The following is a 12,792-nucleotide window of genomic DNA, read 5'->3' on the forward strand; positions in this document are numbered from 1 at the left end:
TTGATATTTCCACCTCACTACAATATTTAACAGATTTATTATTGATGAAAGGTAAATAAGTTGGCTTGCCTAGCTACCACGAGTAGGTGCCATCACGATCCCGATGGTGGGAAATCCGGGTCGTGACACTTGAACACCTTAATTGCATTTGTTACGGACATTATGTACTGGTAGCACGTGGATTTTGCTGTGCAAAAAGAGATGGAAATATGTAGGCACATGGTGCCAAGTTTGTTAAAGGTTTGGGAGTTGTGATTATTATATGAGACTTCGAGGTTTGAGATGGTCGGAGTTTGTGTAAAAGGAATGATGTGATTGATTGAATTAACATCGCTATTCTTATTTGAGCACATTTTTACTCGTCTGTGTCCCAGCTATGTTGGTGTTAATTTACTTGATTAACTTTAGTTTCCATCCGTGTTTTTCCTTTATTGTCTCTACTGTTGTAGTTTGACTTCTTCTTGCTTTTGATATTACTACGTCATCTTTATCTTGATAGTTTATTATCATATCCTATTCAATTTATTTGACCAGTAGGTGTCTTGACTGTTCCTCGTCACTACTCCACCGAGGTTAGTCTTGATACTTACTGGGCACCGCTGTGGTTTGCTCATACTATACTTCTATACATTTTTGTACAGTTCTAGATATTTGATCGATAGTAGCTGCGCGGATCATCACAGTGGAGACTCAAGGCAAACCTGTTGCTGCGTTCGCTGGCCTCGGAGTCACCTTTATTTGTACTTATTTCCATTTGTTTCTTTTGTTCTGGAACAGTGATGTATTTATTATGTATAACTACTCCTAGAAAGGTTTATGACTTATACTACCGATTTTGGGAATCGTAATTGTTCATAGTTATTTAATTTAAAGTTAGTCAATATCAATGTTATTTCTGTTAATGCTAGGCTTACCTAGTTTAGAGACTAGGTGCCATAACGACTCCTTTGGAGGGATTTTGGGTCGTGAAAAGTTGGTATGAGAGCACTAGGTTCATAGGTGCTGTGAGTCATAAGCAGGTTTAGTAAAGTCTTGCGGATCGGGATTGAGACATCTGTACTTATCTTCGAGAGGCTACAGAACATTTAAGATAACCTCCCTTCTTTTATTTCTTATCGTGCGATATTGATTCAGCTTGAAGCATATAACTTATGTTCCTTTAAATCCACCCGTGTATGATATTACGCTCTCAGTTTTCGTTATGCCCTAGTGGTTCGTGATGCTACAGATGGGCTACGAGGGAGTCAGCGATGCTTAGACATTGTCTCAACATGTCGTCCAGACTAAAGATACAGAGGTATTGAGAGACGATTTAATTGTTCATATGGAGGTGCATCGGGTTCAGGTATCTGATTGATGAGCACGAGCTTGAGAAGGTTTACTTGGTTGGCTAGTCATCGAGATTGTGGCAAGGTCACGAGGTGGGTGTTGATTGGGGATAGTTGGTGGTATTGGAGTACCTTGAGATTGGTGTCGTGCGAACTATGAAGATTAGTATTGCAGATTATCAGATGTTGTTTTCTATGGCTTCGCGCCAAGTGGAGGAGCCCACTAGCGGCGTTCAGATTACAGAGTCAGATTTACATCAGTTTTGGCCTGAAGTATGTATATATGTGGTATTGGAAGGCTTCCAGAATTCGTATATGACTAAGGTTTGAGATCTTGCGTGGGATGATATTGGGGCTTACGGTGTTTTTGCGTTATTAATGAATCTACATAGTATCAAGGGGGGTCGGAGACAACTTCAGATTCACAGAAGGTCTATTCAGCGTGGGTATCGTGGTTGCGGCAGAACGGGGTGCTTCCGAGGAAATGCGGTCGTATATGAGCTTCTGGGCTACGTGGTTCGTGTTAGGATCATCTGTATTTGGGGCTTTGATTGGAGTTATTGCATATTGACTATCCGAAGAAATGGGTCAGCTCCGTGGCGTTGGGTCAACATGGCAATGGAAGTAATTGGTCCTTTGAAATAGGAATTCTCTACTGGGAATTGTGGAAACACTCTTGTATTGGATGGTTTGTATGACTCGGTCGAGTTGGGGAGGTGCAGTCCTGATGGCTTAGTTGCATGCGGGCGGATCTCGAAGGGGCTCTCGATGGTTTGGAAACGGCTTGAGTTGGCTGTCTACCATGGGCATAAGGAATATGTTGTACATTGTGGTTTTCTCCTGAATAGGTATAAGAAATTAATAGGGTGTTGGCATTGTTGGCTATCATATGTGAAGAGTGTGCATTTTTGGAAAGGACCTTCAGTTTTGGTTTGCGGGTGCGTGGCTAGTAGCATGGTGATTACTGGGTTTTGAGGCTTTCGAGGTTCATGCCTTGTTACGCGGCCAGAAATCTATATGGGTGCTTTGATAGGATGATGGGATGTGAGTGATGTATCAGCCATTTGATTTGCGTAGTTGAGTTCGGGTATGGAAATATTAGTGTTCCTGAGGTTTTGGGGCTAGATGTCCCCATATGTGGACTATTTCCTGTTGGTGGATTGTGAAGAAATGTTGAGAATGGGATAATTAATAGCATGTATTATCGATAAGTTCCTGTGGATTTTTGAAGAATATTTACCTAATTGGGAAGGATCAGGATTTGGTTGGGGGCTATTTGGAAGCTCAACGAGAATATGTATTTTGTATCAGGTCAAGTTTGTGTGGTCCTGTGAGATTGTCATTATGGTTATGTTATCAGGCAAAATGGATATTATTTGTGCCCCTAGCCTTTGTTATGTGCTACTCTTTTATGCTGTGTTAGGCGGTGAGGTTGTATGATTATTCCCCACACATGTTGTAATTCTTTTCAGGCCTTATGGAGATGGGGGCGAGACAGCCCTCGTGATGTTGATTTGCTCATTGCACCTTAGATGTGCTTGCTTCTCTCATGTTTTATTACTTCTATTCATTGTTCCCATAGTTTTACTTGTGCACTCTGCTGAGCTTGATATTAGTATTCATGTGATCCGTGAACCTGAGCATTTTGGCTCGATGAGTAATTAGGAGCGGGCTGCACGCCACAACGGATGTTATATGGGATACCCTTTCCTTGTGTTTAATTTGTGTTTTGTTTTCCCTCTGTGGGACGATTTGATGAAAACTATACTTTTGTTGTTGCACATGTTGTACTTGTTAAATAATTCTTCTACCTTGCTTTCCTTTTATTTGTGCTGCATAATTGAGTTATTGCTGGTTTGGTGTACGGACTCTGTGGTGTGAGAATCCGTGTGGTTCCATGATGAGTTGTTAGTTGGGCTGCTTGTATTGGCTGAGATGAGGCTCTTAGACCTGAGATTAGTACTATGGTATTGGGGGTGAGGAGGGTTTGGATGTATGAGGGCGTTTCTGCTATGATTTGGGTAATGGCCCTTAGCGGGCGAGAGAGCTTCTTGACTTGTTGACTTCATGGGCGGCTATGAATTTCCGCATGTTTCTTTATCATGGGCAATGTTGTGGAGGTACGGAACAAGGTTATATTCAATATGAAGTGTATTGCTGGCATCCAGGATGTTATTTGAGCAGGTATGGTGGTTAGAGGGAATTTCTTCGGGCATTTGAGCTGTGTGGAATAGCAGGTGATTGTATTCTGGATTGGAATTTTTGGCTCGATTCAGCTTGTTCAGGTTCATACAGTATGATGATGTGGGATTCGGGTCCTATGATGAACATCAGATATTGAGGTTTGTGTTCTGTCCTAAGGTTATGGACTAAGGATGAGATGAGACCCTCAGTTAAGTTGCATTGTCAGTCCTGCCTAGGTTTGGGTGATGGGGAAACACCCCCGAGTGTATGTATGATGAGCTCATGCAGTGGTTCAGTGACTTTGGAACGACTCCGGGCACATCCGAGGACGAACGTATGTTTAAGTGGAGGAGGATGTAACGATCCGATTGGTCGTTTTGAGCAATTGCATTCAGTTCGGCAGTTTGAGGTCACGAGCACATTCATATTATGTGTATCGACTTGCATACATGGTTGGATTCTGTTTCCGGATGAATCGAGGTCGAATTGGAAGAAGAAATCTAGCTTTGGAAGCTTAAGCGGTGAGAATTTGACCGGAATTTGACTTTTGAGTAAACGGCTCCGAAATGAATTTTGAAGGATGTCAGTAGCTTCGTATGGTGATTTTGGACTTAGGCGTGCGTTCGAATTTTGATTTGGAGGCCCGTAGGGTAATTTGAGGCATTTCGGTGAAAGTTGGAAAAGTTGAAGTTTGGAAAATGGAGAGGTTTGACCCATAGTTGACTTTTGTGTTATCGAATTCGAAATGCGATTCTGAAAGTTGGAACAACTCCGTTATGTCATTTGGGACTTGCCTGCAAAATTTGGTGTCGTTTGGAGTTGATTTGATATGGTTTGGACGTTTGGTTGCAATTCTAGAAATTCTTGAAGTTCATAGTGATTTTCATGCGTTTTGGCATCCGATTCGTACTTCTAGAGGTTATTTTGGTGTACCGATCGCGCGAGCGACTTTGTGTTATGTGTTCCGACCTGTGGGGGTGTTTGGTTTGGAGCCTCAGGGGCTCGGGTGAGTTTCAGATTAGCTTCGGGTTTTTTTGTTAATCTTAAGTGTGTTGGTTCTGGTTTTCTCGCATTTGCGAGGTTTTGGTCGCAATTGCGACTATCACAATTGCGAGGTAGTCATCGCAATTGCGAACCTGGGCTACTGGGAACTGGGTCGCATTTGCGAAGGAAATACCGCATTTGCGAAGCCTTCAAAGTTTGCATTTGAGAACTCCCTGTCGCATTTGCGATGAAGGCAATACTGTTCCAGGCTCGCATTTGTAAATAATCCTTCTCTTTTGTGAGTTCGCATTTGCGAACCCAGTGTCACAAATGCGACATCTGCAGCCTGCTAAAAGTTGGGTATTCCGAGTTTTTGCTTCATTTTTCATATTTTTGAACCCTAGAGTCGATGTGATGCGATTTTGTGAAGAGATTTTCATACCAAGTCATTGGGTAAGTATCTTTAATCAATTCCCAACTATATTTTCTGATTATATCTTATATTTAACATCAAATTCAGGAGAATCTAAAGGAAAATTTGGGGGAAATTGTAAAATCTTTCAAAAAAATAAAATGATGATTTGAAGGGCCAAATGGTATTGGAATTTGATAATATTTGTATGGGTGAACTTGTATCGGAATGGGTATTCGGTTTTTATAAATTTTGTCGAGTTCCGAGGTGCGGGCACGATGAGTTGACTTTTTGTAAATTGTATAAGAATCATAGCTTTGTTAATTTAAATTGATTTCTCTTGCAATGCTTGATGTATTCAGTCGTTTTTGGCTCGATTGAGTCAAGCGTTGACGAATTGGTAAAAGAAAAGCTAAATTGAGTATTGAATTGGACGGATTGAGGCAATTATCTTACCTAACATTGTGTGGGGGACTCCCCCTTAGGATTTGAGTCCTCTATGTTAATTGTAGCCCGTGCATGCGGGTGACGAGTGCGTGCTCGGTCTTATTTGTGGAAAACTTTCCTTTAGGGTTCTTAGGTCCTTATGTTCATTAAGTGGGAAGTTTCCTGATATATTTGGGTTTCTTATTCGCTAGTTTTACCTATACATGCTCTATGCGATGTTGTTAGCTCCTCTTTACTCCTTACTTGTTATTTGACTCTTATTTGCCTTAGTTGAAGTGATTGCCTTCCTTATTATTTTGTTATTTCTTAATTGTGAATTTCTCTATGACCCAGTGCATATATGCTACGTGTCCAAATTGTTGTGGTTGCCTGTGTAGTTATCATGTGCCTTATATGTCTTGTTGTTTTTGTAAAGGTTGTTGTGCTTCTTGATTTTTTCGTGATTCTCTTGTTGTCGTGTACTCATACTCTTGGTGGTGGAAATCCTTGTAGTTGGGTTGTTGAATTGTTGTTGTTGATTTTAAACTATGTCTGATTGTTGATATGTTGAGGAGGAATAAGGGAGAATTGATGTTGTCTGGTGGGATTGGGTTGCACGCCGGAACAAGGAGTAATATGGGTGGACAGGTGGGATCGGGTTGCACTCCGCAACTGTCACGACCCAAATTCCACTAAAGGTCGTGATGGCGCCGGACGCCACTGTCAGGCAAGCCAACCCAAAATGCTTAATTATATTCTCATTTTAATACTCTTGAAAACCATGACTTTTCTTCAAATTCACCAATTTAAGAAGATAATTGCTTCAAGTCGATTTAAATAATAAGCAATCAATACAAAATACTTCATAACCATCCTAGAACTCGGTGTCACAAGTGCATGAGCAATTTCTAAGAAAAATCGAATAAAGTACAACAACTGTCCGGAATACAATTGGACAGAAAATAAATAGAATCCTGAGAAAGACTATACTAGCTGCGGATCGCCTCGAGGAAATACAGCTCACCTAGTCTCCGTGTCAACCATGCTGCTACGCCTGCTAAGCCATTAGTGGCGCATGTGCCTGTGCAACAAAAATGCACAGAAGTGTAGTATGAGTACAAAAACAACGTGTACTCAGTAAATATCCCGCCTAATCTCGAAGAAGTAGAGATGAGATCGCAACTTCGACACTTACTAAAGGTCCAGTAATATTATTATTAATGCGATGACTCACGGATTTATTAGGAACAACAGTAGATTCAAGTAAATTACTAAACAGGTAAAAGTTCCTCTTTATTAAAAGTCTCCGGATTCATAATCCATTAATTAACAAATTTTCTCAAGTCGGGAGAGCAGATATTAGAATCAACAAATATCAAAGCAAGCAATACAAGCATGCGCAACTCATGCCGAGGTCGTACGGCCCGATCCAACAATATTTAAAATGTGCACTGCCGAGGGTCGAGCGGCCCGAACCATAGATGCATCTATTACCCCGCTCGCGAATCATACATGCGACGCGGTCAAATTTAAATAAACAATCACCCTGCTCGCGTACCATACATGCGACGCAGGTACACATAGAAACACATACTCAACAGCAAATTAAGAATTTTACAGGGAATATTCACCCCATTAGAAGCCATTTCTCTTTTAGTGATTTATGGAATAAAGTTTAATTCTCTTAGAAATTTAATTACCAATCCGATAGGATTTCAGCAATTCATACTGTCAATGACATTACAAGTATTCCAAGTATAGCATGCTTTTGGGTCCTAGACTACCCTGACAATAACATAATAGTAGCTACGCACGGACTATCGCCAGCTCGTGCATACGTAGACCCCACAAATAGGAGCACATAACCAATTATCTCACCTATGGGGACAATTCCCTCTCACAAGGTTAGAAAGGAGACTCACCTCGCTCCGAAGATCCATAACCGGCATTCCACGCCCTTCTGAAGACTTGAATCGATGCTAAATACTCCCAAAACTAGCCAATGATTATGAAAATTCATTAATATACGATAAACTACTCATATTAATCCAATTTATAACAATTCCTAATCCCGATCGAAAGGTTGACAAAAACGCCCTTGGGCCCATGTGCCCGGATTCCGAATTTTTTTTGAAGATTAAGCTTACCATGACTCCATGAACTCAAATATATGATTTTCTCTTAATTCCATACCCAAAATCGTGGTCAAATTCCAAGAATATCAATTTTCTAGGTTTTCCCTCAAACCCCAAGTTTTCTACAAATTTCCATGTCCAAATCCGTATAGAATCATGTATTTAACTCAAAACTAGCATAATTACTTACCTCATGCTTGGTGGTGAAAATGGCACCTCAAAGTTGCTCCAAATTGGCTCCAATGGAAGAAAATAGGGTTGAAATGAACCCAACCCCCGATTTAAAAAAACCTCACTGCCTCCAGCGTTTCCGCATCTGCGGTCAGGGGACCGCATCTGCGAGACATGGGCCGCATCTGCGAAAATGGGCCAAAGAGCTGGGACCGCATCTGCGGTCTCCAGGCCGAATCCGCGGAGCCGCTTCTGCGGCTTGGGAGCTGCATCTGCGGTTCCTGGCCTGGCCTGCCCTGGGCCGCTTCTGCGATGGGAGGACGGCATCTGCAGTCTCGCACCTGTGGTCCACCAACCGCAGGTGCGGTTATGACAGAAGTAACAGCTTCAGCACTTCTCAAAATTTCATTTTTGATCCGTTAACCATCCGAAATACATTCGAGGCCCCGAGACCCCATCCAATCATACCAACCAGTCCCAAAACACATTACGGACTTGCTCAAGGCCTCAAATCATATCAAAAAACGCTAAAACCACGAATCGACCTCCAATCCAAGCTTTATGAACTTTAGAATTTCAAACTTCCACTTTTGATGTTTAAACCTATCAAATCACGTCCGATTGACTTCAAATTTTGCACCCAAGTCATATTCGACATTACGGACCTACTCCAACTTCCGGAATCGGATTCCGACCTCGATATCAAAAAGTCCACTTCCGATCAAACTTCTCAAAACCTTCAAATTCTTATCTTTAGCCAAATGACTCCAAAATGACCCACGGACCTCTGAATTCACTTCCGATCGTGCTCCCAACTCCAGAATCACCATACGGAGCTACTCCCTGACTCGGAATCCCAAACGGACATCGATAACACTGAAATGCCCTTCAACCCAAACTTATAAATTTCTTCCAAAATGCTAACTTCCACAATAGGCGCCAAAACGCTCCCGGGTCATCCAGGACTCAACCCGGACATACGCCCAAGTCCGAAATCATCATACAAACCTGCTGGAACCTTCGAATCCTGATTCCGAGGTCGTTTACTCAAAAATCCAATCTTAGCTAATTCTTTCAACTTAAAGCTTCTGAAATGAGAATTTCCTCTCCAAGTCAACTCCGAACTTCCCGAAATTTAATTCCGACCACGCGTACAAGTCATAATGCCTGAATTAAAGCTGCTCATGGCCTCGAACTGCTGAACGGCGCATTAGGTCTCAAAAAGACCGGTTGGGTCGTTACATCCTCTCCCACTTAAACATACGTTCGTCCTCGAACGTGCTAGAAATTGTGCTGGGGTTGTCTGGAATCACTGCTTAATACCTCGTGCACCTACACGTGCTACCACAACTCAGTTGGGCACATCAGCTCGATCAATTTTAAAGATAACCTCTTTCTTTAGGCAAATAAGCCTTGGAGCCCAGTTTCAACATCCGAAATTCTCTGCCAGGCCTGTTCCATCATACGCTCACCGTATCAATAACTACACGCAGCACCTAAAACACAACTGCATGCCTTAGCTAAATTCACACCTTGCACCACTTTACTCACAGGACCACAATAGCATTCTCTGATCGAATAAATTGAAATTCCACGAATCTGATGCTTCTATTGCACCTCATGACCTACATAGGTCTTGCTCTGACTCTTACAATACCGCCAAGACGGAAAATGTGTGTAGAAATTCATAACCAACTATCGAACCAACAATTCATCAGGCCTATACTCCTGACAAGAACCATCACCTCATTCTGAACCAAATAATGGTATTTGCTCCTTAATATACTTCACATATTCAGATTGCACTGATCCTAAGTCCAATGATCTCGTCTCACCCAGTACGAACTGCTCATGCAATAGCCACCACCGGACATGGTCAAAAGTCTCATATGATACCACAACGTGCCAATAGGCTACCAATTCGAACACAATACAATAGGAAAATGAACTTCAAAAAGGAGATCCAATTACCCCGCTCGTGAATCATGCATGCGACGCGGGCACACAGCTAATATAAGTTCCTCTCAGGAAAGGAGGAAACAATACACATAAAACAGACACGGGGGAACTGTACTCAATGTCTCGCTGTTGCAATGTGCAACCCGATCCAAATAACATACCCATGGCGGCATGCCACCCGATCCACACATAGATTTCGCACAAGGAAATATACATCGAGCTAAATTGCTCATTACAACAAAATGCCAAATATCGGTCACCAGCTCGCTAAGTGCATAATACTATCCCTGGGGAGACATATAGTGCCATAAGCTACAAACTCAAGCACAACTTGGGTGCGGTGTATGTTCTGAACTAAAGAGCCGTACTGCTCACATAACACCATCGCTACGCGGAAACTCAACACATAAGAAATTACCCAAGCCGTCTCACAACTCACACGGCGAAATGTATCATTACATGAAATATCTGACGACGAAATAACATCCTGACTACTCCTCCATAAGGAGCGCATTACTGAAATGAACATGTCTGGCCTGATATAAAGCCCATATTCACATTTAAATCCATCCATAGACCTCAAGCTGATTCTGATCGCACCGAACTAGGCTGATAACCTTTCAAAGGTCCATAAATACTCCCCTTTCTCTCATAACACATAAGAACAACTATCATAACCAGAGTAATCCTCCACAGTCCACAACCCCAATAAATCGAGTGCCCTCCAGGCATAAATTCATAATTTAATGACATCACTACCATCTCATACTCGATTTAACTCTTCAACCGATCAAGTGACTACATGCCACACTAATACAACCTTTCCGTGGGCACGCTCCCACAAACTTCCGTAGCAGATAGCAGATTTGCACATCCAACTCACCGGCCGCGCTAACGCTAAAAGGTGATCAAGAATTCTTAACTAGGATGTAACGCCCTTTTCACCAACACCGATCTCAGGTGACGCTGAAGACATACCAACTTACTTTAAACCTCGAAACTAGTTCCCTGCTCATCCGAGCTCGTGACATTCTCGTCAACACCGAACTGCAACCTTGATCCTCACTTCAAATTCCATACCACTCACTGCACCCAACATGCCAATATACGATAGAACACGATTCACATCATAACCCCGTAACCACAGATAGATTAACACTTCATCATATAAAACATTTCACTTAACTCACTTCAGGAGAACCATAGCAACACACAGGTGAATTCTCATAACCGTAGAATATGCAAATCTCTCAGTAGTGGTCTAAGCCACCATAGCCCTTCCGGGACCCGCCTACACATGACAGGCTATAACAGTAGAATGCTTTTGAATAACATCAATTACGGCGGCCGACGAGCCTCACACGTACTCCCACAAATCACTTGCATAACTTGATCGCGCTGAAGGAACTGATCACTGCCATCAATATGCCAATTCAACTATGGCTAATCAATCTATCTTCTTCCAATTTATCCTTGATTGCCTTAGAAATAATAATAACTCCATCCAACACATAGCATACTCCATCCGCACTCATCCCGAGTGACCTCGAATCACGAGACCATGCTGTCCCAAATCTCGCGAACCAGTTCATACCTTCCTTGTGCGCATATTCGCATCTCGTCTGGCACATCCATTCTGATAATTCCTCTACGAGTCCGAAGTCTTTTTCTCCTTTTCTTCTCAATGCTACACTGCAAGTCAAAACATCGTAGAACATTCTGAGCCTCTTATCATAAGCTGCTACCAAGCTTGATTCTTAACCGTACGTATAGGCTCAAAATCACTAGGCACTACGCTTTGCCCCTTGAATCCACTAGGACCGTTGCTGGGAGCCACCCACTCGGACTTGGCCCCGAATATAATCAACTCCATAAATCTTCTAGCACATGAATACTCTCTCGGCGAAGCACCCCGCAGAATCACTTTCCTGGAAATCCGCATCCATACAAGACATGAATCCTGAATTCTTCCCCAAGTCTGAACATAGGCCAATAAGGCCAACCGTAGCACACCTTTAACAATTCCTTTGCTCAAATCACCGCTTATGTCCTTTCTGTAGCTGGAATGACCCATCAATATGCTAATAACCAGAAACCTCGCAAGTAGTTAACCATGCAACCCTAATCATAGGCGGTGGGACTCTCCCACTTAACTTGAAGTCATTATTACACAACTATGGACTTTACCAGGATCCTTGATTTCTTGTTGACATAACCTTATGCAATCAACCGCAAAATTTCTCGGAATCTTTTCTGTAAAGACCCCTTTTTATATTCTGAATCATCACCCACATTCGCACGACCAATCTCTTTAATGTATAACTAATAGAATTCCTCGCAGAAGCTTCGCTAATCATGCGACCGCCGATCTGCTCACTAGGGATAACTCACCTGTGGGATTTATGTGCCGACGTCTTCCAACACTGCTACACGGGGTGCAAACACCACGACATTAATGACCCATCCTGAGTCCAAGCTCACTCTCTAGCTGCACGAGTCCATCCACCCCTCGTGGACATCAATTAAGTGCGGGGCAACATCCTTCCCATTCAAAGTTAGGTTGTATCCTTCTCTATTTCTAGTGGCTCCTTTCCGTTATATCGGATCCCCTGCCGCGTGACAGCCCACACTTCAAATAAATCCGTAGGCACAAATCATCAATCACAAAAAATCTCAAATCACCCGAAACTCTCCCACTTTGGCGAAACTCATCTCTTTAGTCGACTACTCGACCTTTGCTTCTTATGCCTGGCCTTCTAGAAATTTTAACTACCACCTGACGCTCCCCACATGTCCTTCCTCATCCTTTGCTGCTCAGTTGTTACCTTAAATAAAATCTATCTTCGTGGCACTTGAACCCACAATTGCTGCTAACTTTATAACTTTCCGAAGATCATCTTCCTCATAACGTCGACATTAGAAATATTGATTCAATCCTGAACTACCGCACCCTGCGATATCTGACAGCCGCATTTTCAATACTATTTCAAAATAGCCTACCCCAAAGGCGAATTGTAGAAGATCCTAACATCGGTGAACTTGGTACGTTCAATTAGGACAACGACACCTCATCATAGAAGGAATCTCCACCACGCTCGCAAATACTAAGTCTCATTACTCCACCAGCCCACATCTGACCGTTCTTAGTCCGATTGCCTTTCCCCTGCAGGGAATAAAATACTGAATCTCTAGA

The sequence above is a fragment of the Nicotiana attenuata genome, chromosome 1 (genome assembly GCF_001879085.1).
Source record: "Nicotiana attenuata strain UT chromosome 1, NIATTr2, whole genome shotgun sequence".
NCBI lineage: Eukaryota > Viridiplantae > Streptophyta > Magnoliopsida > Solanales > Solanaceae > Nicotiana > Nicotiana attenuata.